Source organism: Lissotriton helveticus, chromosome 7 (genome assembly GCF_964261635.1).
Source record: "Lissotriton helveticus chromosome 7, aLisHel1.1, whole genome shotgun sequence".
In the NCBI taxonomy this organism is placed as follows: Eukaryota; Metazoa; Chordata; class Amphibia; order Caudata; family Salamandridae; genus Lissotriton; species Lissotriton helveticus.
This window is the reverse complement of record NC_136068.1, coordinates 981,054,255-981,072,399: the sequence shown is the minus strand read 5'-3', so window position 1 is coordinate 981,072,399 and position 18,145 is coordinate 981,054,255. Positions and strand designations below refer to the sequence as shown.

General features: G+C 40.9%; 1 protein-coding gene across 1 annotated transcript in view; it reads left to right on the top strand.

Annotated features, from left to right (window-relative positions):
* The first annotated feature begins 246 nt into the window (after positions 1–246).
* NDST1 (N-deacetylase and N-sulfotransferase 1) overlaps positions 247–18,145 on the top strand; it is a 379,742-nt gene continuing 361,843 nt past the window's right edge. Inside the window, exon 1 of the mRNA XM_078653600.1 lies at positions 247–502. The gene's annotated coding sequence lies outside the window, so the exon portion shown is untranslated. The remainder of the gene's footprint in view (positions 503–18,145) is intronic.

The window sequence follows — 18,145 nt, the reverse complement described above, 5'->3', positions numbered from 1 at the left end:
ATGTTCTAGGGAGGTGAAGTAGTATACATTTGCTCCAAAACTCGTTGGGTGCCATTACAGCCAGCTATGGAGCCAAGTCAAAAGTGGGGTAGGGGGAGGTTCATGTATTTTCTGGCTACTGTGCAGTACAGGGGTTTCAAATCTGGTTCGAACTCCAGACCCGGAGCTGTCGGTGCGCAGAGGGTTAAATCTGCCTCCCACCCCCGGGGAGGCTGCGCCGTGTAATGCGTGCACGCCCCCTCACCCGCCTTCTCCCCCTCTTGCCTTCTTGCTCTATTGCAGGAATTGAATGGCCGGTCCCTGAGCTTCTCCACGCTTTCCAGGGCCTGGGTGGCGCGGGCCTGGGGGCTGCTGGCGGAGGCTAGAGGCACAGAAGCACAGAAGCGACCCGGCGGCCGAAGGGGCGGGCGCGGGATCGGGAGACGTGAGAGGCCCGCTGCAAGGGGTCGACTGAGTCAGAGCCACCCGCCGACACCCGAGGGAAGAATGAACACAACAACAGGTAATGCGCTGGCTCTGAGGAGGGGTGGCGGAGCTGGGGTGATGTGGCGGCATCCGTGCACGCTGTGCACTGGATTGTGCACTGTTCCCACGACTGGACTCGCCTCTGTGTGATAGAACGCGACCTAGGCCTGTCGAAGCCTCGGGCTCGAGTCGGAGCGCAGCCGGAGCACTCGGAATGGGGCGGGCAGGTACAGAGGGCCTCGGGCGGGGAAGGAGGAGACGTAAGTTTTGCAGGCCGTGTTTTTCCGGGGACGGAGGGAAATAAGGAAGGTTGCCCCCGGATTTTCCTGATGGTGGTGGTGTTCCTGAGACATTTTCTCAGCTGTGAAACTGTTACAGTCTGTTCATTGACTTTATTTGGGAGAGTGCGGCCTGTATATTTTTGGGGAAGAATATAGGGAACTATATTGATATCCCCTTCATCAGGAAAGAAACTACGATGCCGGAGCGATCGTTACATGTCGGCCATGATCATTTTGGTAATCTAATTGGAGGAAGAGGAAATTTGTGTTGTTTACTTTTTCGGATTTGTAGAGGTCTACTTAAAACAGAAGTCTGTGCTGGTTTGGAGGGCTGGGGGTGTAGGGTTACAGCTTCACATGACCAGCTTAGATAAAAGAAAAAACAATGTTAGTGTAACTAATGTCTCTTCTGAAAACGAGAGTATCCCTGAAGAATTGAGTCATTTTAATGATTTCATGTATCACAGCCGAAAGATGGGTGCTGGAGTCTAAGTGCACTGTAGCTCCCCTTCACTAATAAATGGTGGCTTTAAAAACTTTGATCGGCATTTACTGGGTCTGCAGTACATGTGAGCTACAATCATGCCTGACGGCTGGAGACTGCCCACTCCCACTGTCGGCACTGTGCATTTATTACTGAAAGGAGTAGATATGCTCCTATCTTTGAACTGACCTGACCTCCTGTGATTTTTGTTGCCTTTGGGGGTCTGCTTGCACTTACCATTTTATCCAGCATTGTGGTGGGTACTGTTTAATCTCTCAGGGTACGCAGATCCTGTACGGTCTGGCATGCCCTGTGAGTGCGTAAATGACCTTTGGGGCTTGTCTGCAGTGACTGGCAGCATACATACAGTTTGAGCATTGTGTGGCATCCATCTGCTTTGATGACCAGCTATTCATGGGGTTTATGGTCTTACCTGCTTTGGGATTTAGTGACAACCCAAGAATTGCCCCAACGGGACGTCAGTGATTATTCTGGGTATGCCTATACATGCATTGGTAACTACTTGTGGTTTGATTGCCTACTTCTATGTGTGTCCTTCTCTGAACGACCCCCTCACATTTTTCTCCCTCCTCCGTGTAATGTTCTCACCTCAGCAGTAGAGTGAGTCTCCAGGAGTCATTCAAGGAATCTAACTCGCTGTATTACTGACATCTTTCCGCTGTTAAAACACTTTTGATGACATTGCTATTAATGTTAGTTTGCTATTATTGTAAATCAAGTCATCCATGAGATAAAAGGCCCCTTCAAACAGAGATCCATGATGCGCAGTGTGTCAGCGCAATAAGTGCAATTCTACAAATCTGCTGCGTTTTTGTTTTGCTCTCCAGCCCGCATATGCAGTCCTCCCTAGCGCGGCGACCATGGTATCACCCCCCCCTAAGGACAAGAAAACCCCCAGGTCATCGTGACTCTACACCCTGTGTTCAAATTATTGCAGCAACAAAATCGAGCTACTAACCCATAATCGGGTAAAAACATGAAAGCAGAATTATAACAGCATTGGCAAAGTCAGTAGTTCTCTCCTATGAGCTCAGTGGCAGTGTAAAGTGCATTAGCGCTAAATGCACCATAGTCCTTTAAATAAATTATATTTAGCCAGGCTGTACAGCAGCCACACTGCTATATAGCAAGACTAGAAATCATTGGCAAAGTCTGCAATGCCCAGGCTATAGAGCAATGGTCGAGCCAGTAGTCTCAAAGGCGAGACCTATTTGCTTTGCCAAAGCTTGTTCTTGGTGTCTGCACCACACTCCTGTGATTCAGAGCATATCAGTTGATCTCATGCTTGGGAAAATATCTCATTTGGCAAAGAATCCGATCACATAAAGAAAGTAATCGCGCCCATGTCTTAGTGAAAATACATTTGGACGCAGATAACCTCTTTTGTCACAATACAAGCAGATAATATCTGTTGTCACAATAAACATCCATTTCAAAGGAGAAAAGGGCTTCTTTGAGTGTATCTTGCATAGTATAAAATAACTACAAATGGCAAGAGGCTCAACAGACATGATAGGGAAAAAAAATAATTAAATGTAGTGCCCCATTGACAGCACAATCCGAGAAAGGACAGCAGTCCAGCTGAAACAATCAATACTCGGTCAATGCTTCAGCTGAAAGAAGAGGAAGTGAAGTCATCACATGGTAGCCAAGAGGAAGGCAGCAAATAAGAGTGACCATCAAGCCAACAAATGTTAAGCAAGAGGTGGGCTTCAAGCCCTTTGTTGTATACAATATATCTTCCAAGCTGTTGTAGGTGAGACCTAAAAATGAACACAGGTGTATTATCAAAATTCAATCTGCAGTTAATAAAAACTCGTCTAATTGTCCAAGCTGTCATTGGGTAACATGACACAGCAAAAACACCTTTTTAGGCTGTGATCCTTTTATGCATTTCCAAAACTTGCTTCAGATTACTTGTCTCCTCACTTCCCTTAAGATCACATAACCACTTGGCTCTCAGTAGAGCACATATGTTGGTCATTGAAATAGAAAGTGTATTTCCTCCTTAACCAAATCAGTGCAATATCAGCAGAGCCTAGCTGTAAGAAGAACCCCAGTTAGAAGTGAATGTATTCATGGTTAATGTGCCTAATCATGAATTTAATGTACAAAAGCAGACTACACTTTGTCTAGGAAGGCTTCACATTTTGGAGTGTTCTTCCACGTTAAAAATAAATGCAAGTACCAAAGAGCCATTGTAGGCATTTTTGACCAGTCTACTCCTGCTGTATGCTTATCTGTTTTGAAAAGTTTCAGACTTGTCTACATAAGCCTAGCAATCTTCCCTGCCACCAAAGACATTGGACAATCAATCTGTATAGCAGCCTAATTCAGAAGTTCTTACACCCTAACCCAATAAAGGAGCTGTCTAAGCTTAGCTTGAGGAGATATATCTGCAAAGCCAAGATACAGCAACAGTGGCATGCTGGGTGGCAACCACACATTATTTAAAATAAATAAAGGACTCAAATACAGATAGTAATGTCACTTTGCCATATACCCATTTCTGCTCCGTAAAGTTAGGCATTTCAGAGTTGTTCTATAAATTTCTAGGGCAGGGAAACCCACTCATCCACCTTTCCTCTAGGCAAAGCTCGTGTTTGTACCTGTTTGGTGTGTCAGGAGGACACTAGACCTCGCAATTTGTTGTTTTTGTTTTCTTTTCATTTAAAGTTTGAGTTTAAATTGTTATTCCTAAATATCCCACATCTTTGCCCCCACTTGTGAATTATCCAAAGAAATGACGTTCATTTATGAGCTCTAAAAGTAATCAAATTTGTTTTTAAAATGTTAATTGTCAGCCCCTTTACTGTACACAACTCATTGAATTAGTCTAAAATGATCTGCAGGCTTCTAGGAGTTTTCAATAACTCATCTACAAACAGCATGATTGAGATTTTGCAGCTAGCTAAATCTCAATGTTTATTTAAAAGTTTGGTATCTTGCCAAAAAGGCAATACACACAATACATTACTATATATTAAAAAATAGAACAGCATGCTTCTTAAAACCTCCATTCTTCATAAGTGAAATTTATTACACCAGTAAACATTTACATCTATAATTCGCCGATCGCACATACTAAACATTCTAAAAATCACAATCCGGAATTTACCTATAAGACAGTATCTTTATTTTTTGTGTAAAATGCAATTGTTGAACTGCAAAATATGCTAATCTTAAGCACAAAATATTCGAAAACACAACTGACTGGAATTTACCTATAGTTTGACAGTAACCCGATTTTATTTGTGCAAAGTACAATTGTTTAGGTGAAAAATACAATTATAACACAACCTAACTTATAATATAGAGGGTAAGTATTGCAAGAGACAGTGCGGATAGTAAGTGCAAAGCATTCTGTAAACCACAAACGCAATTATCCATGGTATGACAATATTGTAATTATTTGTGCACTCAAAAAAGCAAGATCTAGCTAAAACTGCAACGGGTAATGCCATGGTGGTCCGTCCAGAACATACTTCATATCTTATGATGTCTTATGGTGTGCTAAAATACTAATAAGTAAACTCAGTTTGGCAGCACTCGTCATTCATAACAATTAGGATCGAATCTACATATTCCATAGGAATGCCGCTGTTGTTATGAGCTACTCAGCTCAACTAGCTATTCATCAACTACAGACAAAAATTTCCCTACAGTGAAACGTAATCTCACTTAAATATTACTGACATTAAGTCGCAAATGCTTCAAACCTGTACATTTCGAAAAACAGAAAGTAGCAGACTTCTTACTTTGTCCAAGCATGTGCACAATAGAATTATATGCAAAAAAGACCATGGAACATTTGACAGAGGCGACAGATGACACTGGAGTGTTCATTTCCTAATGTGACCACTTTTTATATCACACAAGGCGGAATCTGATCACCATAGTCTCACTCAATAAGATGTTGCCGATTATCTCTGTTGCCCTCATCATCTAAATTGGCTTTCCTAGAACACTTCTTTATCATACGTTTTATTATGTTTCTGCTGTGATACAGACACGTTTTGCTGGTCAAACCCTCGTGGGATAGCCAAAGAGGCCTTAATATCTTGTAAATTAACAACCCATTGAACTGAGCTCTTCTCCTGTAGATACGATTTTATTGTTTGCCTCAGGGAGCCGCCCTCCGACTTTAGGAAACTGCTCAATTTATTATGAATCCTCTGCTTGTATTTAAATAATATTAGTGAGGCCTAGCTCCAGCCTCAAGGCACTGTTCACTGAGCCTCTAGGCAAACCTAGTTATAATTCCCAGATATAAGTTTAAATAATCTGCAGCTGCTTTATGTTCTTTTCTGCCATAACGTCACAGCCACTCAAAAGTAAATTTATGATTTTTGCATTGTAAGTTTCTACTAAATCTTCTATAGACATATGGCCCAAAGCTAGATTCGACCTATATAGAGCCCCTGCGATTGCTTTGTTGTGTTCTTCCTGAAGGTCTATGTGAGTTTTAAAATGTAGGTAAAATCTGAAGAGGAGGCCCAAATATTTAGATGTTCATTTACCCCTTCCACTTGCACTCCGCTTAACCACCACTTATGTCTAACGGATTGGACACTTCCTTTTGAAAATACCATGACCTTAGTTTTAGAAGTTTATATTTTCAGATCATTGGCCTTACAGTACCTGGAGAATGCACCCAGTTGTCTCAGTAGACCCACTGACATAAGAGCCAATAGCAATGTGTCATCATCATAAAACATTACTAAAATGGCCTTAGCTCCTAATTTTGGCCGGGAAGAATGAACCTAGTTTAATACCACCACAGCATCTGCAATATAAATTGAGAACAGGAGGGGTGTGAAAATACACCCCTGTCTAAGGCCGTTAGGGGTAGCTATTTTTCTAGACAGAGCTCTGTTGCCCTCTAGTTCCACCCTTGTCAATAACCCCTAATAAACCAGCAGGGAAATAACATTAACACATTTCTTACTAGAGTAACGCCCTATTGATAGTCAAACACTGTTCACAAATCAATGTATGACACATAGTGGGGCAGCTTTCTATTAAAGTCGTATTCTTCAGCCAGAAGATTTAAGAGTAGACTGCCGTCTGTTGTTGAATACCTTTTTACGGAAACTCAGTTAGATCTTTGTTAAAACACTAGCACTGCTTACCCAGTCTTCAAATAAACCCAGCACGTGTTTCACGTAAATTATACTGGTAATCTCCATCAGAGTAATCATACGCTAACTCAAGGGCAGGTCCTGGTCCCCCTTTTTATACAACTGGACCCTAATGCTTCCTTTAGAGGTTTCTGGTAGATCATGTTCACTTATTTTCACTCCATACACCAGAGCCAGGACTTGTGCCCACAAACTAGGATTAACTTTGATTTAGATCTGATAAGGCCATCAAGACCATGGGCCCTAGAGCTCTTCAAACATTCTATTAAAGCATCAATACTACTTACTTAGGGGAACAGAGAGTCCTCCACCAACTCCTTCTCTGGCGGAGAGGCATACGTGCTCCCTAGTGCTCCTTTATTTTCACCTTAATTTATACAGCTTGGATATATACCTGACACAAACTTTTTCAGGTTCCGGCACTGCTGAATTTCTCGTCCATACACTTCCTTTTTCTTTCCATTTATTGGTCTTCATTCTTTTCTATAGGTTTTCCTATGAACTTTAATTAGGCACTCCCTATTAAACCTGCTGATTTTATAAGCCGTCCTTATGTTCTTATTTAATGTAGACTTTGCCCTCACCTTATCTGAACTATAAGGATCCCTCCTAACCCGGCCACTATTGAGGCCCACCGTCACCATGTCTCTTTATAGAGGCAATTAAGTAAAAAAAAAAATCCTGTACTATGTACTGAGATGGTTGATTGATCTGGGATTTCAGAAGCTCCATCATACCATTTAGAGTTTGAGACATTAATTTTGCTGACCACACTAATCTATGCTCATCCGTACATAAGTTGGCAGACTATTCTGCCAAAGGTGTTAGGTAGGTGCTACTATACAGCAAGAGCACAAGTGGTTTGGGGTAATTTCCTGCAAGATCGCTTATTGCTAAATCTGTAACTAAACCAAAAATTTGAGGATAGAGTATTACATAATCGATCAATATTGACACCCTCTTGTTGTCAAAATTGATCTGGGCCGGTTGATAACCTACTCATCTGACGTTAATTATAGTCCTGTTCAGGTTGTCTAACAGAGTAACTAATTGTTCTACCTATCTCAGCCACCCCCTGCTGGCACAGCAAAACCTGAAACGGAATGCCCAAAGCATTTTCTTTCTCCTGTTGAAGCTAATCCTTTGAGTTGGGGGAATTTCTGTATTAAAATCGCCCATCAATAAGATTGGCACATTAGGGAAAGATTGGGTAACGTTATCCATTAGAACTGCCTGCTCTTTTAGCTGTTTTTCCGACCTCTTTTTCAGGGGGGAAGTATATATTGATTAGTATTAGATCTGGACCACCATTCATCCCCATTTTATCCTGTTTTTTCACTGACAGACCGAAAACTGACGTTATAAAAAAATAGTAAATTCCTTTAATAAAACACAGGTAAATCCGGTGACCGAATTGTCCCTTGACTGCTTTATTACTAAAAACTCTATAATCGCTCCGCACCACCTCCTCCAATTCCCAAGTCCCTTGCAGTGCAATAATCGTAACCTTTTTATTCTCTATAACGGACAAGAGATTCGAGGTTCCTTTTCAGACCAGCAATATTCCATGACCTCAATTAACCCCAACATCATCAGGATCTACAAAATAGGGGTCTTGAAATCACCTTTATTTCATTAATTGTTCCCGCAACCCAGTTCCATTTATTGTGCTGATCTGATATTTCTTCACATTTAGCACAAATCTGCCTCCCCTTCTCTGATTTAACAATAATGATCCTATCGGAACCAGCAACCTCATGGCCCCATAAACCCACTAACGGGGATCAGGGTTGAACTGATTATATTGTGCCACATATGCTCCTCCTGTGCTTTCTCATAGGTTGGCAACTTGCCCGTAAATTTAGACCGTTAGAAAATTGATTCATAAATATCAAAATCTGACCACCGAAGCTCATTCAGGGAATTCAGAACTTCATCTGCTACTACGCTAGAATATAGAAATAAACCAATGGAAATGGCCAGGATGCAGCCATAGCGCTGGCTTTTGGAAGAACAACCAGGGAGCTGTCTTTAGAGCCAGCTGAGGGATTGATTTTAAAAAGAGATAAGATGCAGGATCTGTTTAGGGCACATCAAAAATATATCCAAGTCAGCAAAAATATCTACCACATTAAGGGCTAAATCAATTTCCTCAAATGGGTAACTACAAAACCCTTATTTCGCCTTTGATCAGCCTCTGGCTTAAGTGGCCCAGCCCCATCAATCATGGGAAATACTGCTTTATATTGTGTGTGTACTAGTATATCCTGGTGCAACAGCACAGGCTAAAACCCGAAGTCATCATTCTCCATTACTGATTCAGTCGTAATAAGAGCCTATCTTGGGGGAACTGACTAGTAAAGAACCAAAGCTGTATGCTTGACTGTTAATGATTGGGTGGCCGGGACCTATGTTTGCAGATCCGTCATAGGGACTTTGACCCTTCTTATACTTCTCTTGATTAACCTTTTTATTTTCCTTATTCCCTTTCTATTTTTCCCTTTCTTTTGCTAGGCTTATAGTCCTGCTTTACCCTTTTTTTTTAGATTTTTTTTTTTGTTGAAAATTGGGAACACTTCACTACTTTTCCCTGAAACGGTAACAGGACCAGGGAATGCCACAACTTTATTAGTAACCTCTAGGACTGAGAGATTTTATCTTTAAAAAGGGATTACAAATGAGATAAGTCCATTGACCAATCACAACTATTGGCCTTTATTTGGGGATTAGCACCGGGACCCCCCACTTTAACACCTACCTTTATAAAGCTAGGTGCAGGACTTTTACAGGCAGTTATAATGGCAGATTGTACAGGCTGGTTTCAAACTGCTCAATCCACTCCACTCGCTCAGCCTTTAAGTCGATCTTTGCGGAGTCTGAGCTGTGCCTGGGGTGGTTCCGTGCCTGAGACTCAAGGCCTTCGGACCTCCGAGCTGCTTCCGGCATCGTCCTCGCTCTACTCCACGGTATCTGCCACGCCCACCAACAGCGTGCTCCCATCTCGATGAGAGTGGGCAGCTACCTAGAAGTGGAGCATCATTGATACTAGTACTTACAGAATCCAGGGAAATGAGCAAAGTTGTAAGTGAATAATCTTAATGCATACCCTTTTTGAACGGAAATTGACTTGTTTTTTCCACTGATGGACCCCAATGCTAGTGTACTCAGTTTGACATTGTGCAATCTTACATGATACTAAGCAGGCTAGGTGAAATTCTCAGGTTGATTAATGAGCTCGAAAGATGTATAGGAGCATTATTGGGTGCTGGGAACAGGCAGGCTTCCCACAAGCTCATGTTATGTGAGAATGGGCACGAAAGGCTGTAAGCATTTGGAGGGCACTGAGGATACGCGGCTTACCATTGATTTCCAAAAAGTGGCCCGGCTGCTGACCGCTGTTGAAACGGTAATGGACAATGATTTTGAGGCCACATTGTTTAACCCCTTCGACGCTCATGACGAGCTGGGCTCGTCATGCAGTAGCCTCCCAGCACGCTCATGACGAGCCCAGCTCGTCATGAATAATGGGTTTTTGTAAATCCCAGCGCAGCAGCAGAATATGATGAGCTTCCAAGTGGTTAAAACCGCCTTCATGCTGGCCTTTTTTGTGATTTTTAGAGTATGTGAGCTGGTGGCTCCATCTGGACGTTTTCAGGTCGAGGCATGTTTGCAAACAGAAGATATAAAGCTGGGGGCAGCACATGTGGGGATAATGTTGAGGAGCACAAAGACGGGTCAGAAAAGGAGAGGAGTGCTGGGTCATCTGCATTGCTTTATAGAACCAGCCTGTTGCCCGGTATGCCTGCTGAGTCAGTATCTTGGGATCTGGCTGCCAGGAGGTGGCTCGCTATTCAAAAATGCAGAGGGGAGCTAACTGGACAAATTCCAATACGTGGCTGTGATGTGCAGAGCCCTAGCCCAGGCTGGAGCGAACTAGAGACCCTGCACAACACTACCATGCAATGGACAGGTGCACCTTCATTCAGTGGGATCAGCTCCTTTCTGTCTGAAAGAAACTCCTGAGTGTTATGTCGCTACCCATTGTCCTTATAGTTCATCTGGGAGGGGCGGGGGCAACAACCTGGCTGGGCTAGGGATGGAGGACCTGGTGACCAGCATCCAGGGAGGATTAACTAAGGCGGCGAGACTCTGGGGCAGCACAGTTATGTGGTCCAAAGTGATACCCAGGAAGAGATGGAGGGGTATAGTATATCCTGTGGAACTTTGCCTAGGTCAAGAAGTAAAGGGAACATCGCAGTCAGTAAATTCTGTAGGGCTAACAGTTGGTAATACATAAGGCATAGCCTGATTAAGTTAAGAGGCTTGGAGAATTCTACAGGAGGATGGAGTACCCTTGCTGAGCTGTGGAAGGAGGGTCTTCTGGGCCAGTCTTGCAGCAGCCATGCACCTGGGTGGCTGCTCATGAATGATTTACTGAATAGGTGGTGAGGAGCCGCCTGGGGACGGGAGTCCCACATGCACAGTGGTGGTAACATCTATGTGAAGTCCACACTCGGTCACAGACTGTATGGTGGAGGTATGCGTCTTGCCTTGGAATGCCTCCCGGCAGCACAAGTCAGCTACAGTGGGTACTTCGAACATGACACTCTCATCCCATGCCAGCAGGACGGACAGCCAGAACCAGATGAACTAGGGAGTACGTTGAGTCTACCATAGGTTAAGGTGGTATTCCCCAACCCCTCCCAACCTAAGAGGCTACTGTGATGTATTCCTATAGGTTCTGTATCGATCCCCCTATTCCTGACCCTATTCTGGTTAACAAGTTAACTAGCAGCAATCCCATGAGGCAGAAAACCCCCATGATGCAGGAACCGTTATCTGATTAAGCCACACTACGGCACAGGAACGTGTTATCTGATTAGGTCATAACGCTTGCCATCTAATTAGACAAGCGATATTCCTCCAGCCCCTGATAAGGCATACGGAGTTCTCAAAACAAATCAAACCTATGACAACCTGGGAAAAACCCTGCGGCCATTGTTTTGATTTCACCGAGAACTTCAGCAAAAGAATGTGCTAACGACCAGGTCGTATGACATCCTTATTGACGTATCTATGTCCATCCTTACGTCAATCTCGGCACCTTAAAGGTATAAATATTGCCCTATGCAAACACACGCGGTGGTGACGAGACCGGAGCAGCCAGACTTGCCGAAGCCCAGAGCAGAGCAGACCCCGCTGGCGCAGCCCCGCCTTCCTGACGCGCTGAGAACAAGACGCTGCTTTCTCCTGCCGAGAAATCCAGCTCCGGCGCTTCCGGGTAGCCCTCGCAGGCAGCCTGGAATATCGAGACCAGAGACGAGAGATACCATCCCTCATTCATCCTAGACTCCAGGTACAGAACTGAATAACCCCTTGCAGAGAATTCTTGAGTCAGTCACTTGGCAAAGCAAACTTAACTTAAACTGCTACTTTCTATTCCCGCCCACGTATTAGGCTTAGGTCAGGTACATCTGGGGTAGGCGTAGTTAGAAACACCAGTTGAGTACGATTAGTCAAATGTATATGTGTATGTATCTATTTTATTCATTTTAACCCATCATATGGCTTAGAAACCATATCAATGTTTTTACAATATTATTTTATACTTCTGCTTTTAATGTATGCACTTTACTTAACCATAAGTATTGCAATAATATCGATCCATTTCTCTTGTATGAGAAAAGAGACTGATCAATAAATACCATCTTTTATTGAACACGCCCGTCTCTTCCTTTTCTCTACAATCTGGTGAGACTAAGAATGCACGTACTGACTGAGTAAAATAAGTCGTCTTTTGTTTTCACACGACTCTAGAGATACACTCTTGATTAGGGGAGAGCAAAGTTGTCATGTTCTATGGTTGTCAGAAACTAAATCCCTTCTTGTCTATCCAGGGAGGTTCAACTCCTCCTTGCCTATTCGAGAAAGTTTCTAGTGAACTCTGAGCTAGCTGGCAAACCCAAAACTTTAAGTCTAATATCGACAATAGAAGACCTAGTTAACGTCTGGTCTAGGCCTATACTATTGAAGGTATTATTCCAATGCGCAGAGCCTATTGGGATAATAGGAACTACACTACACTACAACACCTAAAACTGCATTGAGTTCGGGATGACCACCTAACCACTAATGAGAATTCGCGTTGATTATCTGTGACATGACGGAGTGTAGACTAGGGTGGTTTTTGGCTTAAAGTGAGGTAATTCACTCATAACTTGATTGATAACTTTGTTGTGATATGATTTTATTATGACAAAATGTATGTATGCCCTGAGTTAGGATGTGTGATATCTGCTGCCTGGGAGCAGTGCCTTTAAAAGTGGGATTAAACTGCTGTCTATACTAAAGTTCAGCCGGTGTTGCTTTCATTTAATCGGTTCTGGAATGGACAGAGCTTGTGGTATACTCGCACCTGCGTATCCATAGCTACACAAGGTACAGTGATTCTGTAATACATCATGACTATTCTAGAATGGCATGAGTTAAGTTACCTGCTTGACTTCTTGGTATGTGAATGTATCTACCTGTACCTGCTTGTCAAATAAATTATATCCTTCTACAATTCCTCTTGTGGCAACCATCTTTACAATGGCGACATGATGGGATATATCTGAACCCTACATCGGAAGAAATTGCCTGTGACCTTCAAAAGAACAGTAGAAAGGAATTTCTGAATTTTTTATTGTGACGGAGCAGTTAAAGACAAGCAGAGCAAACTGCTCACCATTAACTTTATTCTTATGACATCGGAATTTTTTAATCTTTGCAAAGACAACTGAAGTAGAAAGAAGATATTTTTAACTGGGAGAACTGATTGGGAATTGAAAGACTCGAGACTCTGAAGAGACTTCAGACCATCATCCACCTTTATCGGAAGTATTTAAGTATGGAAATTTGCCATGAACTTTGTGAGTAACGAAATTCATTAATGCGACATTGTACCTGTTATTCTTTGAACTTGTGTGTCGTTCGTTGTAGCTGTCTCCCAGCTGTGTTTTTTAACCAGAGAAGAACGTTCCGTTCTGACTTGTCTTGCGCGCTTTCTATGACGTCAGACCATGCGCAAGCAATAGAACTAAGCGTCCCGAGTGCACATACGGAATCGCGCAAGGTCAAGTAACGTGACCTTTGCGTGGCAGCCATTTTGATCAAGCTGTCACTTGGCAACAACACGAAAGGATAATCGACATCGCATTTCCACGGCGAAGCGCATTAAAAGCGCTAATGAACTACGATTACTGCATCCTTGTCTGGAAACTCACGGTAACAAAAGCCTTACACACGAGGGGCATAATTTAATTGTAACAAAAGCCTTGCACACGAGGAGCATATTTTAATTGAATTTCTTTATTTAAAAAAAAGTGAGAAGGAAATCCATATAAGAAAATTAAACATATTTAAACCACATTTTATTAAAAAAAAAAAGTATCTGTATGGCTTCACAATCTAGATCTGGATTAGTTGCTCCAGTACCTTTTCTCCCACATCCAGGTGAACCAGTAATTAAGTGGCTTCACTGGAAAGAATACTTTCTTAATTATATTGCAGCTCTTGAAGAAGAAAACGATTAGGAATTTTCAGCATCTAGAAAAAAGAAAATGTTGTTACATAATTTAGGTCCTGAAGGTATTAGAATTTACATACAAATGGAAAAGAAAACTGGCACTGATGCTAACTCTAATGTATTTTTAGACACATTATTTGACCTAGATAGATATTATCAACCTACAGTATGTGTTGGTATCAGCAGATACAAATTGTTTCAAAGAAAACAAAAATCTGAATCTGTAGAAGATTATGTCTCTTCTTTGAAAAAACTTAATCAATTGCCAATTTGGAGACTTGCATGACCGTTTTATTAGAGATCAGCTTATTATGCACTCTAATAATTCCCATTCGAGAAAAACTGTGGGTGTGTGGTGACTCACCCTTATGTGAAATCATTGCAATGATCAAATAAGCTGAAATGTCCAAAAGATGTGCACAAGTTGCGTTTAAGAAAAATGATGAAAATCATGTAGTAGCAAACGTTTATGTAAAAAAAATGATAGCAAGAAACCTGATGACCGTTTTTAGAGAGATGGCAATAGGAAAACTGTCAATAAAGATAAAAATTACTCTGACACATATTTGTCACAGATGTGGTTACATTGGCCATAATGCTTCAGAAAAATGGTGTCCAGCGATTAAATCCAGTTGTATATTCTGTGGAGTTTTAGGTCACTTTTCTAAAGTCTGTAGAAGACGATTGAACAGAAATAAAAAGAAATTTGTAAATTATATAGAAGATAAGAAAGAAGAAAACATTGAAAATGATTAATCTTCGGATCATGATATATTGTGCATAGAAGACATAAATGATCCTAACAATGTTATTTTGCACATTAATGCAACAAGAAAAAAGAAACCTATTTGTGATATTAATATAGGTGGAGTAGATATTCAGATTGTACCGGATTCTGGGTCAACTTATACTATTGTTCAACGGGCAGTTTGGGGAAAGGAATTTGCCCACATTATCAAACAAAAGTTAAAACCATCAGATATTCAGCCAGTAACGCGTTCACTGGGGAAAATATCCCTATGGTGGGTAATATTGCAGAAATTTTCAAATTTAAAGACCAGTCCACCAAAAGGAAACTGTATGTTGCTGAAAAGGGTCCTTCTGTTCTAGGGTGGATTGACGCGATTTGGGAATAATCTTGAATCCCAAATCGGTTGATCAAGTCATGCTCATTGATGATATAAACAAAGATTTCACTGAGAGCATAACTAAACAGTTTCCTAAGGTATTCACCGGTGAAGTAGGGAAACTTAATGGATTCACTCATAAAATAATTCTTAAACGCTATTCCTGTAAGCCATGAAGCTAGGAATATTCCCATGAATATTAGAGAGAATGTTATGACAGAATTAGATAATTTAGACAAAAAAGGTATTCTTGAGCCAGTAGAAAGCGCACAATGGTTGGCTCCATTTAGTTGTCGCGCGCAAACCTGATAATCGTTTACGTTTGTGCATAGATTTGAGAGATCTCAATAAAAACATTATAATTGACAAATTTCCCCTTCCCAGGACGGATGAACCATTATCACAAACTAAAGACATAAAATGGTTTTCTACGATAGATCTGACATCAGCCTATCATCCGGTTCAATTACACGAGAGCAGCAAAAGTTTGACGGCATTTATTACACCCTTTGGCTGTTATCGTTTTATAAGAATGCCGTTTGGCCTCGCTTCTGCTGCTGCCGTATTCCAGCTTCTAATGCATAAACTATTTAAGGGCATAAAAATGTATAACTTACTTTCAGGACGACCTATTAATATTGGGTCATAATTTGAACGAACATGATGAAAACTGAAAATTGTATTCGAGAAATTGATGGAAAAAGGTCTCACTGCTGAACTTAAAAAATGCAAATTCAGAATGAATTCTGTAACGTATCTTGGCCATCAAGTCAGTGGGAATGGTATTTCACCTAAGAAAAGTTTGATGGAAGCAATTGAAAAAGCACCTTCACCAACATTTAAAGATGATGTAAGATCCTTTCTTGGATTAGCTGAATTCATTTCGAAATTTGTAAGAAACTTCGCCACAAAAACGTACAGTTTGAGACAACTATTGAAAGCTAAACATGAATTTGAATGGAATAATGTACTTGAACGTGACTTTCAAGAAATTAAAACTGACCTTACATCTGCTTTTCCTCTTCAAGCCTTTGACAACTTTGCACACAGTATTATCACAACCGATGCCAGTGGCAAAGGTTTGGGGGCAGTACTCTCACAAATAAACAATGAAGGAAATGAAGTAACTATAGCTTTTGCATCTCGATCGTTATCTCCATCAGAAGTAAAATATTTGGTAATAGAAAAAGAAATGCTGGCCACCGTTTGGGCTACGGAAAAGTTCAGACAATTTGTGTGGGGTGCAAGATTCATTCTTCGTACCGACCACAAACCATTACTTAAGGTATTAACATCAGAAGGCGCATACTCAAGGCCACACCTAGAATTGCAAAAATTAGTTTAAAAGTGTTGGAATTTACTTATAATGTTGAATACCTTCCTGGTAAGAACAATCAAGTTGCCGATTATTTAGGCAGGTCACCAGTTCTGCAAGAGCACAATTCTAATCCAGACCCATATGATTTTAGTGTGGCTATTGTATTTGATGATATGAATGCCATAACAAAAGAAGAATGGGACAGTGGATATTCTTAAGAAGTAGCATTGTCAAAAGCTACAGATTTCATCACCAAAGAATGGCCAAGCAAAAATGATCTTCAAGGTGATTTAAAAGCTATGTGGGAAATTCAAGATGAATTATCCATTGACAATTTTGGTTACATCTGCAGATGTGAAAGGATTGTTGTTCCAGCTACTTTCCGAATGAGAATACTAGGAATCAATCATGAAGGTCACCTGGGCGTCTCGAAATTAAAATCCAGAATTAAAATGCTATATTGGTGGCCAGGATTGGATAAAGATGCGGAAAATTTTGTTAGGAACTGTTCAACTTGTGCTAATGCTTAAAAGTACTTAGACTCACACTTGGGTTATGAACAATTCCGGATAACCCTTGGGAAAATCTTGGTATAGATTAGCTAGGTCCTATTGAAGACAGTGATGGAAACAACAAACCCATTTTAGTTGTAATTGATGAATTTTCCAAATGGCCTGAAATTGATGTCACTGAAAATTTTGACAGTACACATGTCATCAATTTTTTACAAAATGTATTCATCCGAGAAGAAATATCTAAAGTAATTTTCAGTGACAATGGTCCACAATTTTTGGAAAGGAATGGAATTTGCAAGAAATGCACACCAGTTTATAATCCTGCAGGAAATGGAATTGTTGAAAGGTTCAACAGAGTCATTATGGGCAGTATCCAGGCAGCAGTAAAAGCAGGAAAAAATTTGGGGAAAGAACTGTTGAGCACATTGTGGGCTTATAGGATCACTCCTACTGGAACTGGATATAGTCCTTTCAGAATTTTACGAGGAAGAGAACCTTTTGGTAATGATAATGTAGCTTGGAATACTAAGAAAATTCATAGAAAATGGTCACCAGCTTTAGTGAGATCCAATATGAGGGAAATGCATGATTCTTGCACAGTTCATTTTGATAAAATGCATAATGATATTAAATTAAAGACATGTGATTGGGTCAAAGTAAAGTTGTCTTCTAAAGTTAAGAAAGGCCTCAGCAAATATTCAACACCCTTACAAGTCACTTCACCTTATTCCAAGTCAGCCAGATTAAGTGATGGAAATATATGCCATTACAACAGAATGTCATTGTACAAAGATTCTGGGCATAATGAAGAATGTACAAAATATATTTCTCCCATGAATTGGATGTGGGATGAAGTTATGCATTCGTCTTCAGATGGTTCAACAAGTGGTTCATCCACGTCTTGTCAACAACCTACAAGTATGGTCTCTACAAATTCTACTAGTGTCATTAATGGACCTTCACAATCTTCAAGTAGTTCTACAAAAGTAACACGAGTTGGTAGAATGATAAATGTACCAGTGAGATATAGAAGTCATGTAATGTAATCTAAATGTTTATAAAGAAAGGATTTGGTGCTACAGTATTGTACTAACCTTTTAAATCATTCTTTTTTAGGTTGTTCCTTTTCTTATTTAGGTTATAATATTTAGTTGTGCAAATCATTCTTTTTTAGGTTGTTCCTCTTCTTATTTAGGTTATAATATTTAGTTGTGCAATAGTAATAT